Below are 27,098 nucleotides of genomic sequence, written 5' to 3' on the forward strand. Positions count from 1 at the left end.
TGTCTTTTCCTTCTTTCCAACTGACCCAGATCTCAAGAGATGCAATGAGCTCCTGGTCAGCAAGCTGACAGCCCAACTGGTACATGACACAATGACATCTCCTCCGTCAGTTTCTCTGGAAATTGCTGCTAGGAAAAAAAAACTCAGTTGAGATGCAGATGAATCTGCACAACATTTTGACATTTGGTCTGATCTAAAAGAATTGCCCAAAAATCGTGACAGCTCTTCCGTAAAATGAACTACAAATTCCATGAGGAAGGCCATTACCGGCAATTACATCAAAGTACACAGACTTCTGTGATGGTGGATTCCAGCTGTAGCTCTGTCCTCCATAATTACGGAAAAGGTAGCGGATGCGCTGCTAGGAGTATTTTTGCAGAGTAGGATGCCCTAGTGAGATCCGAACCGATCAAGGCACACAGTTTATGAGTGAACTGGTCCAGTGTCTCTGAGTAACATGCGAAGTGTGGCAACTCCGTACTGCCCCCTACCATTCCTAGACTAATGGACTGTGCGAGTGGTTCAATGGCACTCTGAAGCACATGCTACGGGCATTTGTAACTTCGGAGGGGGGGGGGGGGGGCTGGGAACGTTACATGCCGCATCTCCTGTTTGCTTATCAGGAGGTGCCACAGGAGTCTAACGGTTTCTCCCCCTTTGAACTACTATATGGCCGCAGAGTCCTTGGGCCTCTTGACCTGTTCCGGGAGTCTTGGGAAGGGGAGCTACCCACCCAGGATGTCTCTGTGGTGGAGTATGTGTTGAAGCTCAGCGATCGGTTAGAGAATCTCATGGGGCTCGCGCAGGCTAACGTAGCGGAAGCACAAGCGATGCAGAAGACTTGGTATGATCAGGGCGCACGTGTTTGAGATAGGGCAGAAGGTCCTTGTTCTGATGCCCACGCGCCAGAACAACCTCCAGGCTGCCTGGGCTGAACCGTACACGGTCTCAATATGCCTGAGTGACATCACTTACGTGGTATTATTTGATAGCTACGGTAGGCGGCAGCGGACCTACCACGTAAATATGTTGAAGGCATACCATGAGCGTGTGGAGTCAGTAGCAGCGGTTTGCTGCTTACCGACTGAGGAACCAGGAAGGGACCCACTACTTGACCTCACGGATGCCAGAGAGGAAGGTGGTGTAGAGGAAGTAGGCTGGGATGAGCAGTTGAGTGCACGCAAGAGGGAGCATCTTGAGGCACTGCTGTGACCCTTTGCGACTCAGTTCAATAAGAAGCCCAGTCGGACTTCCTTGGTGATGCACCATGTGAACACTGGTAGGCATAAGCCAGTTAGGCAACCCGCTTATCGAGTCTCACCAGAAGCCAAGGAAAGTATATACAAGGAGGTATAGGAAATCTTGCTTCTGATGAAACAACATCTGTCGAGAAACGCGTCAAGCTTTTACATTTATAACTTTGAAAGTTTTTCTTGAAAATCTAGAGACCCCGGGGATCTCACTAGCGGATATCTGGTTTGTTTGTATCTCATGCGGACTGACGGACGAAACAACGGCTTTTCCATTCAAAGTTTTTTGCATCTATTTCTAACAATCGTCTGAGGACGCTCTGGAAGATGAAACTTTGAGGTTATATTACGCTAAGCTTCAGTGAGCCGCAATAACCGTCTGAGGACACTCTAGAGGGTGAGAGATCAAAACCACGCTACGAAAAGTGAGTTTCTTCTTTTCAAAAGAACATTTCCAAACTGCAGTTTGCTACATTGACTATACTAAGCGCTCTTCTTATACTGAAGATGGTGATCTAATTGTATCAAATTTCACCAGAAGAGATCCAGCTTGTATTAAGATCAAGGGTGCACTGCCCCCTTTTTTCTTTTCAAACCATTGATATTGTGTTTCTTTCCCTGGTGGTCTCTCATGCGGAGATGATGCCGGTTTGATAAATTATACCATTGCATAAACGGCAATGTGAGAACTCATATATGGTGTTTGCTATACCATCTGGACATGTATTTCAGCAAGAGTCTAACATGATACTCTACACTATATGAGTTCCTAACAAGTTGTGTCATCCCCACTTTCATTCAATTCATCTATGGAGTTTATTGACTTTTATTAATATTGGTTGTCATTTCAAATAACTGTCCGAGTGCTCATAGCTGATAGTGCTGTGATTTTTTTACCTGCTCTACCCAAGGTATAGGAGCCTTTTTGTTAAAATCCCTATTTAGGGAATATATGTTCCTGGTGTATGTTTATAACAATAAATGTCAATAATTTTTTAATCAAGTAATTACTAGCGCCTCTATATCTGTTTTAGGTATAGGAAATGCTTGAGCTAGGGTTGATCTAGCCATCTCATAGTGCATGAGTGCCCAAAGTTGTATTGGTTCCCAATAAGGACAAGACAATGCGGTTTTGTGTAGACTACCGCCGGTTGAACGAGGTGACTCTGATGCCTATTCCCTGCCCCCAATCGACACTCTGTTAGACGAGTTAGCTGGAGCAAAGTATATTTCCACCTTTGACTTGAGCAAGGAGTATTGGCAGATACAGCTGACCCCCGAGGCTCAGGAATGGTCGGCATTCATCACCCCATTTGGCCTGTTCGAGTTTAAGTCCATGCTATTTGGGATGAAGAATGCGCCAGTCACCTTCCAGCGTGTGGTTGATTACCTGCTGGAAGGGTGTAAAGGCTTTGTTCAGGCGTACTTGGATGATATTGCCATTTTCAGTAAATTTTGGGAGGATCATCTGAAACATGTAGGGCAAGTGTTGGAGAAAATTCAGTGGGCAGGTCTGACCATCAGAGTAGACAAGTGTCAATGGGGGATGTCAGAGGTGCAGTACCTGGGTCATCGTGTCGGGGGAGGTAGGGTTAAGCCAGAACCAGTTAAGGTAGAGGCAATCCGAGACTGGCCCCGGCCCACAACCCAAAGACAAGTACTGGCCTTCTTAGGGACCTCAGGGTACTACCGACGTTTCGTCCCAAACTTTAGCACTGTAGCGAAGCCCCTGACAGATGTCACTAAAAAGAAACTCCCTAAAAGTAGTTGACTGGACACCCACTTGTGAGCTGGCATTTCAGTCGTTAAAGGAAGACCTGGTTCGTGCTTCAGTACTGTTGGCGCCCGATTATGACGTACTGTTGGCGCCCGATTATGACACGGACTTTATTGTGCAAACTGACGCGTCACATTATGGATTGGGAACAGTACTTAGCCAGGTGGGGCCAGATGGGCAGGAGCACCTTGTGGCCTATTTGAGCAGAAAACTGCTAAACCGGGAGTTGGGGTATGCCATGATTAAGAAGGAATGTTTGACCATTGTGTGTGTAGTGAAAAAACTTCAACCTTATTTGTATGGACGACATTTTACTGTGGTGACTGATCATAATCCTTTAAAGTGGCTACAACACACCTCAGGGGAAAATGGCCATTTGTTGCGCTGGAGCCTTGCACTTCAAATTTATGACTTTGACATAATTCAACAGCAAGGAAAGGCTCACAGCAATTCGGATGGACTGTCTCGGCAGGAAGAGCCAGATCCTCTGGGTCACCTCCGGTAACCCTAGGAGACTGCGGACCAGGAGCCAAATCGTTCGGACCTGGCACTCTGGTTGCCGCATGGACAAGGGGAAGAACAGTGTGGCTGGATCACTTATAAATAACTTATGGTATAAATTTATTTAAAGGAAATAGTGCAGGGCGTTTATTTATATAATTGCCAATGCACTTATTTATCGCACTTATATTGTGTATATTTTGATATAGGAAATCTTTATTTATGAGACCAGGAGAGAAAATTCTTTTTTTTTTTCTGTTTTAACCTTGCCAAAGGAAATGCCTTATTTCTGATGTATATATCTGAAACAATGAGCCTTTGTTTAGAAAGTATTTTGTGTATTGTGATGTGGGGCTGGAGGGAAGCCTAATTATAAAATGTGGGTGCTACTGATTTTACACAGGGGCTGGTTGGAGATTTTTAATCTCATGTAGCCAATTTTTTCCAAATGGGACATCCAACATACCAGGTTCCAGACAAGCAGCAACTGATCTAAAGACACCAGCAGCTACAGGTGGTGAAAGTGACAAGAACAGGTAGGAGAGAGCAGGACAGTCTGCTAACTCTCGGAATGTGGTGGGGCAGCCCCTAATTTGGGTGACTGTCTCGCTTTGTCAGGATTTGGTCTGACTGAAAGGACAGTTGGGAGGTATGTCCTACTTCACAATGTGCTGCTCATGAAGACAGAGCTGCGTGCATGCTCCTAACAGTAGTGCGCACAGTATTGTATGTGTATTTGTCTAAAATGATAACCATGTTACATCATAAGGGCCTCCCTGTCTAAAGTGCCCCAGGTCCACCAGAGCCTTAATCCAGCTCTGGGCCAGGGTGTCAGATTGACACCTAGTACTCTGATCCTCCTCACATCATCATCATCATCAACATTTATTTATATAGCGCCAGCAAATTCCGTAGCACTTTACAATTGGGAACAAACATTAATAAGACAATACTGGCTAATACATACAGACAGAAAGGTAAGACAACCCTGCTCGCAAGTTTACAATCTATAGGACAATGGGAGTTTGAAACACAAGGGCATGTGCTACATCATATTGCACAATGGACCAGCTAGAATGCAAAGGTATAAGTATTGAGTGGGCTGTGTGTGCGGTAATGTTGGTCAGAGGGTTGTTGTCTTGTGTTAGCTGTGTAGAGGGTGGTAATAGGGTAATCTAGGGAGATTAAGATGATGGTTGAGGAATATCAAAAGCTTGTCTGAAGAGGTGGGTTTTCAGAGAATGCTTGAAGGTTTGAAGACTAGAGGAAAGTCTTACTGTGCGAGGGAGGGAATTCCACAAAGTGGGTGGAGCCCGGAAAAAGTCCTGTAACCGAGAATGGGAGGATGTGATGAGAGTGGAAGAGAGACGTAGATCTTGTGCAGAACGGAGGTGTCGAGTTGGGAGATATTTTGAGACAAGTGAGGAGATGTATGTCGGTGCAATTTTGTTGACGGCCTTGTATGTTAGTAGAAGAATTTTATATTGGATTCGTTGAAATATAGGCAACCAATGTAGAGACTGACAGAGTGACTCAGCAGAAGAATAACGGTTTGCAAGGAAAATCAATCTAGCCGCTGCATGCATAATAGATTGTAGGGGTTCAAGTCTGACTTTGGGAAGACCAGTAAGGAGGGAATTGCAATAGTCGATGCACCACCCCTCATATTACCACCTGTTAAAGGACCTGTGGTAGCGCCTTACATGCGCACGCTATCCTCTCATTCTGTTCTTAGATACACTCGCTATAAAACTCGCACTTTTATGCACTTTTCCTTACACAGTGTCGCCTTACTCAGTCTTTTGACCACACTAAATAACACAAGTTTTACAGAACTATTTATCCAATATTCACTGTATCTCAGCAGTACTTCACAGTATATATTCGTTATAAATAATCAATACTCACAACATATGTATGTATTTAAATCAAAGTATTTTACTGTTAACACAGAAAAGCTTGTATTCACAATTCACACATATATGATAACGTTGTTCAACATAACATAGTATATCAATATAACATTAACCCTAAGTTCACCACCGTTATTCCTTACACTATCCTAGCTTTACATATGTATCCTTAATAAGAATCAGTATTTATAATATTGATTTAACAATCACAGATATCAGACAATAGCTACTCAATTATATGTATATAAAGAGTTAAATCCACATTACAAATACACATATAGCTCTATGGATATATATATATTAATGATACTTATCAAGTCCTTGTATCCTCGGTCCGATTCTTATTTGCAGTGTAGGGAACGTTTCTGTAGCATGAAATCCTTTCTTGTAGCTTAGTGTAATATATATATTGTAGTGTGTTGTAATCCTAAAGATCTTTTCTGCAGTGTAGTGTATCCCTATTTGTATAATGTTCTTAGTGTAATGTTCCTAATGTAATGTTCCTAATGTAATGTAGAGCTCTTTGTCAAGGGGCAGCAGGCATCCAGAGAGAAAGAGGAGTCCCGGGTCTGGACTTTTATAGTCCAGACCTGGTAACTCCCAGCAGCAGCGTGTGTGGTGATTCACCACAAACATGTGCAGCCTCTTGTGTCCAGGGGTGATGATGTCATCACCCCTGTCTGTTCTCCCCACTGTGTATATGTCCACCAGTAAAAAGCCAGTGACCCTCCCAGTGTCCCAACACCCTCCTTTGTCTATAGTCAGTTTCAGATAACAGCTTTGAAACCTGAGTTGTGTGTGGGATTTTACAAACACATGCAAAATAGCTAATTTTGCCATGTCGCTGGGAGGATGGGAGATACATTGAACAATGCATGAACTGGCTTTAGAATCATATCATAGGAGAAGATTCTTCAACAGTCCCCCTGTTGTCGGAAACCCGACACTACAAGTTAGAAGTTACCTGTCCCTAGATTTGGTGGTGAACTAAAAAGATAAAGGGAGAGAGAGAGACCCCGATATTTTCAACTCTCTCTTCCTCTCCCTACCAACTATGGAGGAGATAAAAAAAACCTCTTATGTTATTGGCGCACAACAGGAAAAAACCTCCTAGAGGGGGAACCATAGTGGAAAAAAAACCACCCTTTCCCCGAGGGTGTGAAGAGCAGGAGAGAAGAAAGGAGAAGAGGAAAAGAGAAAAAGGCACAAAGGAATAATAAAAAAAACAAAGACATTCATGTAAAACAGATCCCATGCACGCAAAGTCCATGATGCCCGCAAAGTCCATGATGCCCGCAAAGTCCATACCCCCCCTTTCCTTAATAGTTCATCATTTGTTGTCCTTTAGTCTTCATGTGTTACTAATACCAATATAATGAGAACTATTATGGGATGAATGAGAAAATGATACTTTGGCATCATGTTCCAGCTTGATTGTAGCTTGGTTCCCAGAAAGTTTCTGCAGTATGTCTTCTTCCTTCCCGAAGTTGAGCAGCCAATTCTTGAGTTCTGAACCAAAAGCAAGCAGAATTTTCTGAAGCCTCACAGTAGTATCTGGATGGGTACCTAGTCGCTTCTCTGGGGTCGCTGGTGTTCTTCCCATCTCCTCCGCTACATCCACACCTACAGTGGGAGAAAGAGTACAATATGCTCCTCGGAGGAGTGTCCCTCTTGGAGCGCTGTTAGTTGCATATACAGTACAAGATGTAATCAGGGTAGGGCTCTAGGATTTTCCTTTCCTTACATTTTGGTTCTCAATGATCAGTTAAAACTCTTTTTTTTAAAAATTTTATTTGGAAGGGGTATGATTTCTCAATCTACCCATCTACCCATCTCAATGAGCACAGAAGCACTCTACTGAGTTAAGGAGGCTTGCATGGTTTTCACTTGATCAACATGGACCCAGAGAACTTTACGTCTTCTCCGAGAGTCTTTCTTTGTAGTCGTTGGCCCTTGTACTTTTAGCATTGTGTCACCCAGGATTTCAAGGACTTGATATGGTCCCTCCCAGTTTGCATCCCAGAGACCTGCCTTTTGGAATGTCTTGATCATTACCAGACTTACTTGGAGATGGTGTCCACTCAAATTCATTATCCATCTCCTAAACCTCTGTTGAGATACTCCAGGCAGCATGTCCTGGAGTAGAAGGGTTAATGGAGAGTGTGGGGTCTGTATAGTAAGGGGTCTAAAGCCCACAATATGTTCTGTCACTTTGATAGCATAATGTATTGCAGCCAGTTGTTTTGCACATTCATCGAAACCTCTTTCCACAGGAGAAAGAAGTCTTGAGAAATAGCCTAGTGGTCTCGTCTCAGATCCTACTTCTTGTAGTAAGACTGTTGATATGGACTCTGGGCCGGCGTGAGACTGAATTGCCAGCTCACCCTCTGGGTGTGGAGTGGCCAAAACTGGGGCAGAAGAGAGATTTCTTTTCAGAGTAGAAAATGCCTCTTCCTGTGCTTCTGCCCATCCTCTCAATGAAGGTTCCTCACCTCTGAGCAATTCATACAGAGGTTTCGCTTTTGTAGCAAAATCCTCTATGAACTCCCTCATGAAGTTTGTAACCCCAAGAAATTTTCACAAATCTTGAAGGGTATTTGGTCTAGGTAATTTGACCATTGCCTCAACTCGGGCGGCCATTATACCTTTTGTCCCATGAGCGATCTTGACTCCCAGAAATATGACCTCTGACCTAGCCAGGTTTGCTTTGTGAGGACTCAGTTTGAGCCCTGCACGTTCAAGGAGGGCTAACAATTCCTTTAGGAGAGTCAAATGTTCCTCCATAGTCTCTGTATGGAGTAGTAGATCAGCCACATATTGCAGCAGGCATTCTGGGTGTGAAAATACATTCAGTACTTCTGCTAATGCCTGATGGAAGTATGTGGGGCTACTGTGAAATCCTTGGGGTAATACGCAAAACATGTATTGCGTATCTTGCACGGTGAATGCAAATTTGTAACGGCAGCTTTCTGTCAATGGTATCGAAAAGAAACCTGTCACTCACCGGACCGTGAGTGCCTCTACTCTGGTGCGAGGTCCTCCATCTTTTCTACCTACACCTGTGTGGAATCGTGGCCGCTCGCTATCCTGCCATCTGCGCATGCGCAGATCTCGCTATTAACTTCATCTGTCCATGGAGGTGATTGACAGATCAATCACCTCACCCTATTTGAGGCACCTGCAACCCTAGGTAGGGGCCTGATCTTGAAGTCTCATTCCCAGTGAACTTCTATAGGTGTGTGCAGATCCCAAACTGCTTCCAGCTTTACTCGTTTGTACAGTTTCCAAACTGTGTGCAGATTGTTCATACTACAGCTTCCACGCTGCTCCCTTGTTTAACTCAGCGGCGGTTCCCATACCGCTACAACGCTATCATCCCACTGATCGTGTCACAGCTTCCACGCTGCTCCTGGCTCCACTCAGCAGCGGTCCTCTGACCATTCCAACGCTGACACCCTACTGATCGCGTTACAGCTTCCACGCTGCTTCCCTGCTCAACTCAGCGGCGGTTCCCATACCGCTACAACGCTTCACCTCTCAGCTGATTCCGGATCTACACAACTGGGTATGCTCTACTAACTATTGACTATTATCTATTCTGCTCACATACCAGTTGCATCCATTGTTGTTTGTTGCGCAGGGTACAGGTACCCATATAGACTGTGTTTCCGCATTGCTCCAGTTAGGACTAGCTGTCACTCAAGCTCGTTATCTACTCACACTACTACTTGGCGTCATTGGGCATAATCTGCTGTGATCAGCTTCTCCCCACTGCAAGGCACCAACTACATACAGACTATTCATTGTGCCTCCCAACACATTGCTCTACTCGCGCTGTTCCCATACAGCCACAGTTTGCCTTTCAACTTCACTCTCCTGCACCTGGACAAGTCCTCACTCCTTCACACAGCAGTGGTACAACTTGCTGCACGCAGACCACTGACTTCCCTGCTACATACCTGCACCTGGACAAGTCCTCCTATCACAGCGGTGGTACAACTTGCTACTCGCAGACCACTGACTTTCCTATTACCTACCTACACCTGGACCCGTTTCCTCACCATAGCGGTGGTACAACTTGCTGCACGCAGACCACCGACTACCCTGCTACCTATCATCACCGATCCACGTCCACTCCTCGTGTCTACATTATCTCCAGTTTTCAGTTTACAACTCCAAGTCGTTGATTGCCTCAGACTATCTCTACTCTCCTGCTGTTGTGTCGCTCCAATCATTCACCTGCCTGCTTTGAGGTGCGTGCCATATCCCCGCCTCTCCAGCAGAGTGCCATCTGGTGAAACTCGGGTAGCAACTCCTAGTGCCCGTGACAAAACCATTGGCTACATCAATGGTAGAGAATACCTTACTTTTGCCGTTTATTCTTGCCAATATGTCTGGTGTCTCTGCTACCACCTGTGCTGACATGGGGGTATATTTATTCAAAACCCTGAGATCAATTGTGAGTCTCCAGGTGTTAGTCTCCTTATTCTTGACAGGCCATAAGGGATTATTGCACTTGGAATTTCCCTTTATGACCACCCCCTTGCTTCTAAGTTAGTCACAGCTTCTATCACTGGTTCCATAGCTTCAGGGGGGAAACGATATTGGCGTTGAGGTGGTGGATCTGGTCCTTGTACGTCCACCTGAACATCAAGCATCTTTCCCCAATCATTCTTCCCTTGAGCCCACAGCTCTGGGAATTTGTATACAATAGGTTCAAGGTCTGTGTTATGCGAGACCTCTGGCCATTTGTGTACAACCATGTTAAATGTTCTAGCAATTTCATGTATGGGTGGTCCTAAGTGATGTTTCTTTATCACACAGACCTTTGAGTTTTGTGGGCCCTTCCATAACAAACAGTTTGCTAGATCTAAGATCCAGCCATTCCGTGTCATTACATCAGTTCCGATAATGTTATCAGAACCTGAATAATACCACATAGGAATTTTTAAGGTGAAATCATTGTTGATTTCCACAGTGACTTCCTCAATTTTTTGGGCTTTTACTCCCCCTTGTTGGTGATCAAATCCAGTCACCACACACTGAGGGCTGTCTAGTAGTAAGTCATGTTCTACATTAGTGATTGAAATTTCTGCCCCAGTATCAAGCAGAATTTTCAGTAATTCATTTTTTATTTTGGCCATTATGTGGGGTCTCCATGAGGAATCCAATATGATATTGCATATTGGTGCCAAATCCTTAGGGGTCCCTAACCTTCAGTCTAGTTGCACCAGATTGCCAGTAGGGACATCTGCTGTGCGAACTGCTACTTGTGCTTTCTGTACGTCACAGTTGTTTACCTGTTCTAAAGAGTTCTGTGTCTGTGGAGTCACTGAGTTATGTGACTGTACATGTGACTGTCCTGTTTGGCCAGTATGTGTACTTACAAGCGACACACATTTTTGCATCTGATTCAGGTGCTGCAGTTTTGACTGGGTATGTGTTTGCTTATCTAACTCTCTAACGTGAGGCTTGTTTTTTAAAGCCATTGTTATTGCCCAGGTGTTCAGAGTCCCTTATATACTCTTTGCGAACACCTTGTGGACAGTTACGTCTTACATGGCCAAAGTTTAGGCATGCATAACATTGCACGTTCACCCATTTCTCCTGTGGAGGAGCTGTAGGTGTAATATGTGTCTGTCTGCGCACATTGCCATCTGTTGTGTAACGGTTATCTTGTGATCTGCCATTTACCACAACATATTCCCTCATCTTCAGTGACATCCTATTTTTCATCAAATCTTGTCTATACTCTTCTATAACCATTGCTGCATCTGCAAGCGTTGGTTCTTTAGCCGCACTTAAGCGAATTGCTGTGTTAACGTAAGGAAACTTTTCCACAAACATATGTATCATGCCTTGTGGAATGTCCGCACCTTGATCTTTGGTGACTTTTCTATACATTGCTTCAAACCTACCACATAGAGACAATGGCTCATCGTGAATGGTTGGTTTAAAGTTAGATAGGATCTCTGGGGTCAATTTCATGAGAACAGAAAGTCTCTCTTCCTCATCGAGAAATTGACCATTTTTGGGAGCAGTTTTTCCAGTTTTTTCCACCTCTGATTGAGGTGAGTGGGTAACCACAATTTAAACAAGTCCATGCGATGTTCTGGGGCGACACTAAATTTGTCACAATGTCCCTCAAAAACATCGCAGGAGGTAAAAGGGTCTATAAAGGGATCATATTTTGAAATTTCCTTATGGATTTTCAACAGAAATTGAGTCTTCTCCATACTATAATTTCGATGGGGAACATGCAATCCTGTGCCATTACCGTGACTTGTTTGTGGTGTAGGAGCGGTATGTACAGTTTCCCAACCGCTGCCTAGGCCAAAAACTTGATCATCCGAAAAATGTTCACGACCATTAGAGCCATTCCCCATGGGTGTTGGGGAATAAGTTAATGTGCGTGCTACAGGGTCAGCCACTGAGGCTATTGGATTTCACTGATCTATCGCAGAAGTAAGTATGGGCATATGTATATTATGTCCTATACTCCCTGTTTCACTGCTTCTCTTATCTGTTATACATACCTGCTTTTTAGCCATGGATGTATTATGTGTTGTGGAGAAGGGTGATAACTCATTGATAATTTTTTACATATTGGTTATCATCTGTGCTCTATTGATTAAATCACTTTGTAATTCAGCAATTAGAACTTCATTAGATGCTACCTTATCTCTGAATACATTGATTTCTGTATACAGTTCTGCCAATTCCTTATCAACATCTGTGTAATATTTTTCTTTCTCTAATATTTGGGAATTAAGCATACAAATCTGCCTTCCCCTATCTATATTGGCCATATCTTTGTCTTCCAATTGTACTTCAAGTATGGAAACACTTTTAACTTTTTCAATGCAGCACTGGCAATGAGAATTTGCATCAGTGCCCTTTTTGTTTTTAAGTATCATCTCAGCGTGTTTAGATGTCCAAATCCTATCTTCATAAGCATGTACCAATTTAGCTAACATTTGGAGACGTTTAGTTTTTTTGTTGAACACGGTTCTCCTATTAATACACAGCGGATCATGTGTATAAGCCTGTTCTAAAAGTGTTGCCCATAATGTTTCAGCAGATGTGTAGTTATTAGGAATCACTGGGTTAAACATACTATTTGCTGACAACTTCTCAATGGTAATAAAACTCATACTCGCCTGTCCAGATACAGAAGTCATTTTTGTTCTGTGTTCAGTGTTACTTCTCACTGTAGTAATACCGGTCCCCTTAAGCCTCGGAGACTTAAAAATGCTGTATCCAGAAAGATCCTCTTCAGTGCAGGAACGTCTTTCTCCTCACAGCAGGACCCTTCCAAATGACTGTTGCAACCTTGAAAAGTGAATCCACATTTCTCACAAACACTCACAGTGCGACGAACCGTTCCTTCTTAAAGAAAGAAATTAAACAACGAGTATCCAAGAAACTTTAAATTTTAAACTAGATTCGCTGTAATTAATTGTAATTAACACCAACACTATCATACACGCACTCATCATCTCCCACCTTGATTACTGCAACATCCTCCTTACTGGCCTCCCCCACTCCCACCTCACACCCCTCCGCTCTATACTCAATGCGGCTGCAAGACTCATCTTCCTTTCACACCGCTCCTCCTCTGCCTCCCCTCTCTGCCTTGCCTTACACTGGCTCCCTTTCCCCTACAGAATCCTTTTCAAACTCCTTACCACCACGTACAAGGCTCTCTCTCAGTCTACGGCCCCTTACATCTCTAACCTCATCTCCATTCACACTCCTGCCCGCTCCCTACGCTCAGCTAATGACCGCCGCCTCTCCTCCACTCTTATCACCACTTCCCACTCCAGAATCCAAGACTTCTCCCGTGCCGCCCCCCTCCACTGGAACGACCTCCCTCGCTCCATCCGTCTCTCTCCTAATCTGTGCTCCTTCAAACGAGCACTCAAAACTCACCTGTTCCTTAAAGCCTACCAACCTTCTACCTAACCCGCATCTCCTCCAAACGTTCTACCCTCTCTCCTCCCGGTCCCTCTCCCCACACTTCAACTTCCTCCAATTGTGTCTGTTTCGTTCACCCACCCTTAGGATGTAAGCTCGAATGAGCAGGGCCTTCTTCCCTCTTGTCTCCACACCTGTTCTTCTACTCCGCCTCTACTGCATTGACCTAACTGGAGTTTCTGAAGCATTGGTATTTTTGTTTATTGTTCTGTACTGTTATACCCTGTATAGTCTACTGTTTGCTTTGTGTACGGCGCTGCGGAAATCTTGTGGCGCCTAACAAATAAATGATAATAATAATAATAATATTTCTTCCAGGCCTCAAGTAAAACAATGTTATCTGTCCAAACCTCTTTCCAGAGAAAGCGTACGCTAATAACACATAAGTATCACCTCCTTTGTGTACCTATGCTATTCGTCCCCGCTCCTCTACCGAATTAGATTAACAATATAACAATTTTCACTACTATATCCTAGTATATTACAATTAAAACAGCCAGGGCTAAGCTCGCCAATGTTAAAGGACCTTACATGCGCACGCTATCCTCTTATTCTGTTCTTAGATACACTCGCTATAAAACTCGCACTTTTATGCACTTTTCCTTACACAGTGTCGCCTTACTCAGTCTTTTGACCACACTAAATAACACAAGTTTTACAGAACTATTTATCCAATATTCACTGTATCTCAGCAGTACTTCACAGTATATATTCGTTATAAATAATCAATACTCACAACATATGTATGTATTTAAATCAAAGTATTTTACTGTTAACACAGAAAAGCTTGTATTCACAATTCACACATATATGATAACGTTGTTCAACATAACGTAGTATATCAATATAACATTAACCCTAAGTTCACCACCGTTATTCCTTACACCTTACTAGCTTTACATATGTATCCTTAATAAGAATCAGTATTTATAATATTGATTTAACTATCTCAGATATCAGACAATAGCTACTCAATTATATGTATATAAAGAGTTAAATCCACATTACAAATACACATATAGCTCTATGGATATATATATTAATGATACTTATCAAGTCCTTGTATCATCGGTCCGATTCTTATCTGCAGTGTGGGGAACGTTTCTGTAGCATGGAATCCTTTCTTGTAGCTTAGTGTAATATATATATTGTAGTGTGTTGTAATCCTAAAGATCTTTTCTGCAGTGTAGTGTATCCCTATTTGTATAATGTTCCTAGTGTAATGTTCCTAATGTAATGTTCCTAATGTAATGTAGAGCTCTTTGTCAAGGGGCAGCAGGCATCCAGAGAAAAAGGGGAGTCCCGGGTCTGGACTTTTATAGTCCAGACCTGGTAACTCCCAGCAGCAGCGTGTGTGGTGATTCACCACAAACATGTGCAGCCTCTTGTGTCCAGGGGTGATGATGTCATCACCCCTGTCTGTTCTCCCAACTGTGTATGTGTCCACCAGTAAAAAGCCAGTGACCCTCCCAGTGTCCCAACACCCTCTTTTGTCTATAGTCAGTTTCAGATAACAGCTTTGAAACCTGAGTTGTGTGTGGGGTTTTACAAACACATGCAAAATAGCTAATTTTGCCATGTCGCTGGGAGGATGGGAGATACATTGAACAATGCATGAAATGGCTTGAGAATCATATCATAGGAGAAGATTCTTCAACACCACCCCTCATATTACTTGTTTTAGGTTAATCCTTAAACAAATAATAACCCTATTAGTATATAGGGCTAAACAAAAACAAGCCTTTTTGCTGGCAAAAACATCAGGTTTTTAAAGCAAACAGGCTTTCTGAATTTTGATACGTCCCATTATAATCAGACTCAGGCAGGTATTAAAAAAAAAAAAAGGGGGGGGGGGTGCTGTAGAGAGAAGGAACATTTAAATAAAATGCAATGTAAAGTGATTTTTGTTTGTTGTTGCATTATTTATTTTCACTATTTAAGATTTATCATTTATAATAATAAAGTACCTCTGGGTTAAGCCTCTTTTTATATTGATAAATATATATTGTACTGAAAACCACTCTTTAAGAATGGGCCGCTACTTATGGGCCAGTGTTGTGTTCTTGCCCCCCGGGCTAAAATCTGCCAGCCAGCCCCTGATCACAGCTCTCCTATATCTCCTATAACTGTATTTCTAAACTTGTATAACCTGCACAAACACTGTGCTAGCTAACCAAGTATCCAGTTTCACAATAGTACAACAACTCCAGTAATACAAGATAACAGTACTGATACACCTGCAGTAAACCTGTTTGTAACTAAACCATAATGTGTAATCAGGTATAGATTGCAGTTCAAATTTTACAGCCCTCAGCTGAACATAAATGAGAGTTTGTAGATTTTATAATCTGTGGTTTAGTTAATCTTTTATAACTACCAAGATAGTAGTTGGAATTACACTAACTTATAGCAGACTGTGTATCAGAACACACAGATATTAAAGGCAAATATAGCCTTTGCTATCAATTTACTGCTATGTGGATAGCATTATGGATATTCACCAGAATTTTTGGTACTTTTTGAAAAAATTTTCAACTACCCATTGGCTAAGTGCATCTTAGAGTATATTGACTTTGCACCAGTCACCACTGTACCATTTCCTTTTTTGCTTACTGTCACCTTAATATCATTTGTATTGTGTATATACATCTCGTTTCATTCTCCTTCATAACACTTTAGACATTGGTTTGATCATTTTGATTCCCACTAGGATGGTCATCAATTATAAATTTGGTATGAGCGCAGTTTGTCAAATTTTTATATGTGTAACACACCCTCTGGTGTTGTTGTTTACAGCTCCCGTTGACTGAATGTGGGGCCTGATACTTGGACCCTGAGGAGACACCCTGGGAATGTTGTTTAGCAACATCAAGCTGGTATGAGGAGAGGGGATGTCATACGGCGTTCCTTTGGCTTCTGTAACCGAGGACCGACACACTCACCTGCCTCACGATGATTCCATGCTCTGGCTGCTGGCGTCCTGTCTCCGGCTCTGTGCATGCGCGGACTCTATCTTTTTTTTCCTCTCCATGGTCCTTATTGGATACCCATTCTTGCTCCAAACTTTAAAAGGCACTTCTCCCTTCTCCTCAGTGCCTGTTGATCGTGTTACCTGCCTGGTAATAGACATTCCATCTTTCTCCCTGCGTGTTCCATTTGATCTTCAGAGCTTCTATCTCCAGTGTGCCGCTGGCTGAAGAGCTGACGCTCCATCTATCTCCACTGTGCCGCTGGCTAAAAAGCTTACGCTCCATCTAGCTCCGCTGTGCCTCTGGCTAAAGAGCTTACGCTCCATCTATCTCTGCTGTGCCGCTGGCTGAAGAGCTTATGCTCCATCTATCTCCGCTGTGCAGCTGGCTGGGTAGCTTTCGCTCCATTGCTTCATTGTACCGCTGGCCACAAGAGCTCACGCTCCATCCCTCTCAGCTATACCGCTGATGTCAAGAGCGAATGCTCCATCTCTCTCAGCTACCACTGTCCACAAGAGCTTACGCTCCATCTTTCTCCACTGTGCCGCTAGTTCTAAGAGCTTGCGCTCCATTCCTTCCCAGCTATATCGCTGACCACAAGAGCTCATGCTCCATATCTCTCAACTATATTTCTGGTGATAAGAGCTCCCGCTCCATCTCATCCCACAAAACGGCTAGCCTACAGAGCTTCTCCATTCCATAGCACTAATTCTCCACAAGAGCTTACGCTTCACCAATCAGCTACATCATTGTCTACAGAGCTTGTGCTCCATCTTCTCTGCTGTACCTTGTTTATCTCACTCCGCTCATTCCCCTAAAGGGTCTCACCTGCAGAGCCGGATTAACCCTAGGGCTAACTGGGCTATAGCCCAGGGGCCTCGGGCATCCAGGGGGCCCTTCAAAGTCCTCGGCAGCATCATTAATCGGTCCGGGGCGGGGGCGCACCCCAGCCCGATCAATGCTGCTGAGCACTGTCAGTGCAGTCATCCGCCCCCGGCGCCGCTCAGTAATCTGCTTACTGAGGAGATCTCGCGAGATCTCCTCAGTAAGGAGCTTACAGCGCTGCGGAAGGAGGACTGCACTGACAGGTAAGTGCTTTGGAGGGGCCTTACAGGGGGCGGCGGGCGGCTCACATTGGGGCCTCACGGGGGAATGGAGGCCCCCTTAGCCCAGGGGCCTCCATTCCCTTAATCCGGCCCTGGTGACATGGGACAGATTTCAGGGATAAATTACCTCAGTATGGGACAGGATGATGAAAGGGAGAGGCAGCAAACATTGGACAGGAGAGAGAGAGATCACCCCCGCCGAGGAGGAGAGAGAGAGAGAGAGAGAGAGAGAGAGAGAGAGAGAGAGATCACCCCCGCTGAGGAGGGGGAGAGAGAGAGAGATCAACCCCGCCGAGGAGGGGAGAGAGATCACACCCGCCAAGGAGGGGGGGAGAGAGATCACCCCGCAGAGGAAGGGTGAGAGAGATCACCCCCGCAGAGGAAGGGTGAGTGAATACTTCAGTGTGAGATAGATGAGGGTGAGCTAGAGAGCCACTATTTTGGATGTGACTGCCCCCTTGATATTCTGTGCAGGAGGAGACAGGAGATATATATAGGAACTTTATATATTTATTTTAGTTACATCACCTGTTACAAGTTACATCACCTGTGTCCCAACATCTTCACAGAGACTCTGTAAAAACAACCTAACCTAACCTAAATAAATGACCCTCTGGTCATGTACATCCACGCCAGGAGCTAGCCAGCGGAGATAGAAGCTCTAAAGACCAAATGGAACACGCAGAGAGAACGACGGAACGTTTATTACCAGGCAGGTAACACAGTGACAGGGGGTTACATATTTATAACACAAGGTACCCAAAAGAAAAGAAAAATGAGTGATTATAAAAAAATAAATATATCTACTTGCCTATGGTACCAAATGGGAACCCTATCTGGCCTGAAAGAAAACTATAAAACTTCATTTTGTAGAGTATAAATATAGTTATCAGTATTGCTTGAATAGCGTGTTGTTATTATTGGCATTTTTAAGGTGCCAGATTGCTCTGCAGTGCCAGAAAGTGGAGAAAACAGGGCATACATAAGACAGGGGAATACAAGATAGACAAATCAATGCAGATGTGAAAACAAATAATAGTGAGGGCCCCATAATGTGAGAGAGCTAATCATTTAAAACAATGTACTAGCTAACCCAAGTATCCAACAACTGCAGTAACACAAGATAGCAGTATTGATACACCTCCAGTAAACATGTTTGTAACTAAAAGATAATGTCACGGTTTAGTACACTGGACTCTTGGACCTGCCCTACTTGGCACTACTCTCAGCAGGGTGCGGAGTCTAACGGACGGATGGTATTTACCAGTGATCACCGCAAGATGATTTGGGCTTAGCGGCGTCCGTCAGCAGGTCGCGGTCCCTACCAGGAGTGTTAGGCGAGATCCAAGGGGAGGAGGTGTCGGAGGAACGCAGACACACAGAAGATAGTTGGAATATAGCTCTACTTCCAAATAGCGGAGTGAAGACAGATGCAGGATGAACAATTCAAGTAGTGGTTTAATGATGACTAGAGGTTTGAACAGAACAGTCTGTAGTATATTGACACAAGGAGAGTAATAGCAACATGTACAATTCCACTAGCAGTGTAACAGAAGTTAATACAGCTCAGCAGTATAATGACATAATAAGAACAGTAGTAGCATGAACGGTCCAGCAGCAGAATGGTAGCGACAAGTGCAGCTTGAGTATTTGGGACCACAGTATGGCAGCACGATAAGAAAGGTGCAGTTAACAGTGCATCCAGCAGGGTAATAATGATGAGTGCAGGCTGAGTAGAATAACCCGTAATACAGCAACACATTAAAGACAAATGCAGTAGGAACAGTCCAGCCAACAAACGTAGATGAAGTCAAGCATCTTGAGAGATACGACCTGTAGTACAGCCAGACCACCTGGTTGAATGCAGAGCAGATAATCCAAACAGCACAAAGATGGAGATAGGTGCGTCTTGAGCAAGATAGTCCATGGAGTAGCTACTCTGTGGAGTCTGGTGTAACTTGAGCAGTAGAACCCGTGGAGCAGCGACACAGCGGAGACAGGTGTAGCTTGAACAAGGTAGCCCGGGGAGCAGCGACACAGCGTAGACAGGTGCAGCTTGAGCGATGCAGCCCGTGGAGCAGCGACACAACGGAGACAGGTGCAGCTTGAGCGGTATAGCCCGTGGAACAGCAACACAGCGGAGACAGGTGCAGCTTGAGCGGTATAGCCTGTGGAACAGCAACACACAGCGGAGGCACTGACGATCCAAGTAGAAACACAGGAAACAGACAAGGTCCTAATCAAGCAGGTAACTTGATCAACAGGCCCAGGGGAAAGGGAGGAGGTGCCTTTTCAGGTTTAGAGCCAGAACTAAGGACCAATAGGAAACTGCAATGGACAGATAGGTACTAGGTCTGCGCATGTGCAGAACCACACCAGGGGCTAAGGTATGATTAATGAGGGACAGGTGAGTGTCTTAGTCTTCGGTTGTGGAAGCCGAATGAGCGCCGTGTGACAGATAATGTGTAATCAGGTATAGATTGCAGTTCAAATTTTACAACTCTTAATGTAACGGGGCAGATGGTTGGCACTCCAAAAGTAGTATAAGGAAGGATTCTACAGGCCCGGTGGTATGGTAGAGAGGCGAAGGTCCCCCCCAGTAGCGTTGGAATTAAACAAGGAACAGAGGGCTAGAACTGCTTAAAATCGTGGGTTTATTCTCTTTGCTTGTGGCCTAAGGCTTTACCACAGCAGCAGGTCAGTAGCGGTAGTGTAGAGAAGTAATAGCACAATACCATCAACGTGCAATGTTATTCAACATATCACAAAAAAAAAAATCACATTTTAGGAATCTTGGTTCAACAATATGCAAACATAACTCAACACAATACTTTTAGTGCAATTATACCGATTATACTTATCAGACAAAAATCAGCATCATCACCATTTATTATTATTATTATTATTATCCTTTATTTGTTAGGCGCCACAAGAGTTCCGCAGCGCCGTACACAGTACAAACAGTAGACTATACAGGGTGAGACATAACTGAACAGTAAACAATAAATACCAAAACTTCAGAGGCTCCAGGCAGGCTGATGCAGTACAGACGGAGCAGAAGAACAGGTATGGAGACAGGAGGGAAGAGGGCCCTGCTCAAATGAGCTTCTATCCTAAGGGAGGGTGAACAAAACTCAAGCACAAAGGGAGCCAGTTGACGTGTATTTATATAGCACCACTAATTCTGCAGCGCTGTGCAGAAAACTCACTCACATCAGTCCCTGCCCCATTGGGGCCTACAGTCTAAATTCCCTAATATACATACATACACATACACACACACACACACTAGGGTCAATTTGTTAGCAGCCAATTAACCTACTAGTATGTTGTTGGAGTGTGGGACACCTGGAGGACACCCACACAAACATGGGGAGAACATACAAACTCCTCACAGATAAGACCATGGTTAGGAATCGAACGTATGACCCCAGTGCCGTAAGGCAGAAGTGCTAACCAATTAGCCACCGTGCTTCTGATTTCATCTGATCTTAGCACTGGTACCTCGAATCAGTGTGACTGCAAATAAACATCACTTGCTTCAAAGACCTGCTTGAAAATATCTTCCATGCTGATAATCCTGTGACCTACAGATTAGACCCAAAATCAAATCCGTTCCCGACTGTTTCTAAGGTTTGGACCCAGCTTTTCCGGTACCACCGCTCTGCTTGCTACCCTGCAGCTCTGGTCAGTGTGATAGACCAGGGAGGAATCCATCCACAGCAACCCTGATCCATAGTAAGAGGTCAGGAGTACCAGCCCAAGTACACCAGTAACGGGGTACACTCGCAGCGTCAGTTGCCCAGAAGAAACCCGATACAGGATGCAACAAGGATTAATCCAGCTTGTTCTAACAGGTTAGATGCTTTCTGGTTTACTCTATGATATACACAACCCAGTGGGGTAAATTATAATCCACAGGTTTAAGCGAAGTTTCAGCTGACACATGAAGCTTATTTACTTATAAAAGTTGAAATCAGTAGTCCAATTAGCAATCCATCAAATGGAATAAGCAACTCTATCCCAGCAACTGTAGGGTTAAACAACTTACAATTCTCTCATCAGTGTCCATTTTAGGCAGTTTCAGTCAGCTTGTAGATAACTTTTAATACAGCAGATTTTTCTGGAACAAACTCTTCCTTTAGCCAGTGCTATAACACCTCTCAATAGCAATATTACAGTCCCGGTCAGAGGTTTTAATAACACAGTTTGATGTCTCACTTAAATAACTTGAACATAGCAAAGCAAAAGACACTTATCTGTCTTCATATGAGTCCTGCTGACATCTCATGGGCAATGGCAAGTTAGGTCTTTTCCTATACTGCAAAGGTGCTTCTTTCTGGGCTGACTGCAAACATCCCTCAGGACAACAATTCAGCCATAGATTCAGTGGCTCTTTATGTGAAGATCCTTCATTAGTTCAGCCAGCAGCCACACACATCTCTTCTCTCTCTAGCCAGTCTGTTTTTGGCCCCTCCCCTTTTCCCCAAGAATCTCCCTGAAGCCTTTTAGTACATTATTGGAGAGAGCAGCCTGGGCTGTAGTTTGCAGTCTGTCCACCCAAAAATGACCGACGCAATTTGCATTTAACTTCCCAGAGGCACTCTGGGGAACTATAGTTTTCTGAATGAGTGCATACAGTAATATACCTATGATTTGCAGGTTATTACATTAACTGAGCATAAGTTAAGGTTTGAAGATTTGCTAATCTGTGGTACAGTTGATCTTTACCTTTTATAGTAGATAGCAGATGGAAGTTCACAAGTTTTAGCAGACTGTGTTTCCTAGTGTGTTAAAACACGTAGGTATTAAAGGGAAATATAGCCCTTGCTGTCAGTTTACTGCTCTTCAATCCTCTTCCTGCCACTGTCGTGGAATCTATGTAGGCGCCTGCCTGTCATTTAGGAGGCCACCGATGTAGATTGTGTGACCCGGTTCACATCATTAGATAGTGATTTATTGTACTTCTGAACACTTGATTGTTACTTAAACATGTGAGAAAAGAAGTCTAATAGAAATTGTTATTCCTGTGCATTACAATGTGCTCCTGGTGACATGATCACTAAGACAGGTTAGGTTGATCTAGTAATACCAAGATGATCTGTCCAACAGCACAGGCTAGGCTGTCTATGACACAAGCTACCCAAAAGAAATGTAAGAAAAGCAAAACTAAATGATGATTAAAGATAAAGATATTTACTTGACTGGTACGAAATGGAAACCCTATCTTGTTTTAGACATTGATTATAAAAGTCGCTTGGGTAGAGTAAAAATATAGTTATTAATATTGTTGGAATAAAATATAGTATTGCATCTTTTTGCTAAATTTGACACTTCAGTGAAATTGCGCCCACTCTGGTGCCATGAAAGTCGTAGGGCCTGAGTCATTAAGGAGAGCAAAGCAAAAGAAAGGAGTAACTTTGCACCTTGGTAAAACCATGTTGTATTAGAGGGGGGGGGTAAATTAAAAATGTGGGGACATATTTATAGTTGGTGTAGGGTATGTCCTAGATCACCTTCACATTTCAGTGTATTAATAAAGTTATCAAGTATTTGTGTGCTTCATGACAAGCAGCCAGTATTTATCTTATGTGCAAAGTAATAAAATAATTTGCACCCCTTGTATTGTAACATTGTTTGTCCAGGATCAAATTTAAGGATCACCTTTTTTTTGTCTTACTTTCCTTAATGACTCAGGCCATAAGTGTGCTACGCCTCCATATTTTCTTTACAATCTTAAAAGGACATTTGTATCAGGCTCAGGCAGGTTTTATCAGATTGTCTTCCTGGGAATCGTAGTATCAACAAGCAAAGTTAGTTCTTCAGACAAAGACATTTTTAAAGCTTAGAATTTGCGTGAGTGTCCCAGTGTTCAGAGTAACCTTGTGATTGGCATGATAGGGTAGAGAGAATCACTGGTACAAGGTTATGATTATACTGCTGTTCATGAACTACAGCATTGCCCATTGTACTCAGAAAAGCCTCGTGCTGCCCAGCCACTATTTCATCATTGTGACACTGTCAGTAACTTCAGCTGCCTACATCGCTCTGTTATCAAAAACTGGTGCTCATTTACATTTCCCTATAAAATATTCTACAGAACTGAGCCAAAACAATCTCAAAACATTGTCTCAACATATTAAGTGGCCAAAGATGGTGTTTAAAGACTATTTTGAAGAATATGCTCTTTTACTCGAGTTTGTAAGCACATTTTGTCAACTGTTTATAGAAATAATCAGTAAAAAATTCAGTTTGCTATATACCTCTACCTTCAAACCTCTCAAACTGCTTACACCTCTAACAATATTAAACTTGGATGCTGTCGTAATAGTATGAACCAAAGAGACACTTTTGAAGTCATACATTGTATGTGCAGTATGCAGAAAACAAAGGTTGGGTATGAAAAGTCAACAGTTAAAAGGTTGACAGTCACAATGTCTACACCAAAATGTCAACACAGGTATAAAGTCGACATGTACAATGTAGACAGGTTTGTAAAGTTTTCAGTCAAAATGTCAACATGAAGCACTCCATTTAAAACTGCAATAGCAATACATGTAAAAAAAAACAAAAAAAAAAACGGAAGAAATAATATCAAAAAAAGCCACCCCCCCCAGAACAGCTAGCACAATCAGGGGGACAAAAATCATGGGGTCCCCCTGATTTTATCATTAACAGCACTAGGCTTTGCCAGCCTGGGCTGGTGGCCTTATAACTGGGAAACCTGCAGTGTGGAGTCCCCCTGCCATAATGCCAAAACAGCCCCAGGCTGGTCAGCACAGGGTTGGATTCGCTAGGGGGATCGTGTCTGCAGAAATATATAAAATGCGGTCCCCCCACTCCTTGGTGTACCCAGGCCCATGCTGAAACCATGGTCTCTTTCCACAACCCTGGGCAGTGGGTGTAGGCAGGGGTGGATTGGGAACTTAAAGTGGCCCTGGAAAAAATTATTGAAGTGGCTTAATGTGGGCGGGAACCTCTGGAATTTGATTGTAGTAACATTTAGGAAAACCTAGATGTGATGACTTAAGACACAGTGGGTTACTTCTAAAGTATTGCAGGGAAAAGCTACCAGTCCTGTGATTTATAAATACGTGAATGATTTTGCATTGTCTGTGACTGGCTAATGCCTCTATGCTCCAACTTCTTTAGTTGCCTACTAACACATCCTTCCAAAATTCCCTTGATAGAAACATATCTTACTTTATTTAATAAGTTTAACTATTACGAAACATGTTGGCTCAATTGTATTTGATCAGTCTACCAGAGCAGCATATGAACAGCTTACCGCACTCTTTCCCTGATGTCATGAGATGCAAACCACCAGTCAAATCTCTCTCTCTATAATATATTTTATATATATATATATATATATATATATATATATATATATATATGTGTGTGTGTGTGTATCGTGTGTTCGGCAATGCACTTAAAATAATTATTATAATAAATGGCTTTCCAGGTGCGATCAAGGTGAAATGCTTTAAGCATCTGCAACAAAACACTTCTTTTGAAACAACTGTGTATGAGCTCTAAATTTGCCTAGTGGTGGTTTGAATTAATAACAGTGCAGGGAGGGTTGGCAATGAGATCAGTACAGTGGGGGCTGAGAAAGGCATAAGTGAAGGGGAGAGCTATTCCAAAGGATTGCTGGCAATACAGTAAGTGCAAAGGAGGCAGGATTGGTGATATTGTCAGTGTAGATAAATGTGTAGATAAATACACAGGCAATACAGTGTGCACACAGCTCTGCCTTCACGAGCAGTACAGTGTGAAGTGGGACATACCTGTCCTTGCAGTCGGACCAATTCCTGACTGAGACAGTCACTCAAATTCTGGACTGCCTCTCCAGACTCAGGACAGTTGGTAGACTGTCCTGCTCTCTCCTACCTGTTCTTGTCACTTTCACTCCCTGTAGCTGCTGGTGTCTTTAGCACATTTGCTGCTTGTCTGGATTCTGGAATTCTAGGGCCTCAATTTGGAAAAAAAATAATGGTTGCATGAAATTTAGAATACTCCAACCAGCCCTGGCATTATATCAATAGCACCCACGTTCAATAATTAGGCCTCCTTAAGTCTCAGCATTAAAATAATAGTACTCACATTGGATAAATAGATCTATTTCCCTCCAACCAGCCCTAATATTAATAATATTCCCTTTTAGTAAATAAACCTATTTCACTCCCTCCAAACAGCCCTATCAATAATTTAATAGCATTTACGTTTAATAAATATAACCATTTCCCACAACCATCCCTGGCATTAAATAATTAATATTTATATTTAATAAATAGCCCTGTTACCCCCCCCCTCAGCCCCATATTCATTTATTAGCTCTAAACACTGCCAGTTATAAAATTAAAAGTCCTGTCACATCATCTTAAATTAATAGGGCCTACTATTAAATTAAATAGCCCCACCATCACAAATAAATTAATAGCACCACCATTAAATAATTAGCTCCAACCCACAGTCCAAAATTAAATTTATAGCTTACCTCCCAACCAAATTTCAGTAGATATTCCCCCCCCCAGCAATAAATTAATAACATTTACGTTTGTTAAATACACCTATTTCCTACAACTGTCACTGCCATTTAATAATTCATATTTAATAAATATATTCTCGCAACACAGCCCACATTCAATTAATATCTCAAATACCACCTCAGGATTAAATTAGAGGTTCCATCAGCCCATCTTAAATTAACAGGCCCCACTATTAAATTAAATATCCCAATCATCACACAAGTAAAATAGCACCCATTAAATAATTAGCCCCAACTACACTCCTCCATTAAATGTATAGCTTCGACCCACATCATTTTAAGGCCCCCCACTCACTTTCATCACACCTTATATTAAGACCCCCCTCCTTTTCCTTACACATTTTAGTAACATAGCCCTCCATTCCCTCGCACATTGTAGTAATATAGCCGCCCCCCCCCATTCCCTCACATAGCATAATTATATAGCAGTCACAAAATCCCTCAAAAAGTATATGAATATGGCAGCCCCCCATTTTCTCATATAGTATAGGAATAAAGAAGCCCTCCTCTAGTCCCTCACATATTATAGGAAAATAGCAGCCCATTCCCTCACATAGTTTAGCAATATAGCAGCCTCCCACCTAAAATCCCTCACATAGTACAGGAATATAGCAACCCCTCATTCCATCACATAATATAGGAATATAGAAGCCCTCCCCATTCCATCACATAGTATAGGAATATAGCAGCCTCTCCATTCCCTCACATAGTATCGGAATATAGCAGCGCCCCCATTCCTTCACATAGTATAGGAATATAGCAGCCTCTCCATTCCCTCACATAGTATCGGAATATAGCATCGCCCCCATTCCATCACATAGTATAGGAATAGAGCAGCCTCCCCCTATTCCCTCACATAGTATTGGAATATAGCAGCGCTGCCATTCCCTCACATACTATAGGAATATAGCAGCCCCCCATTCCATCACATAGTATAGGAATATAGCAGCCCCCCATTCCATTACATAGTAAAGGAATATAGCAGCCCCCCATTCCATAACATAGTATAGGAGTATAGAAGACCCCCTCATACTTACCTTGTTTCAGCGGTATT

The sequence above is a fragment of the Mixophyes fleayi genome, chromosome 6 (assembly GCF_038048845.1).
Source record: "Mixophyes fleayi isolate aMixFle1 chromosome 6, aMixFle1.hap1, whole genome shotgun sequence".
NCBI classification, from domain to species: domain Eukaryota; kingdom Metazoa; phylum Chordata; class Amphibia; order Anura; family Limnodynastidae; genus Mixophyes; species Mixophyes fleayi.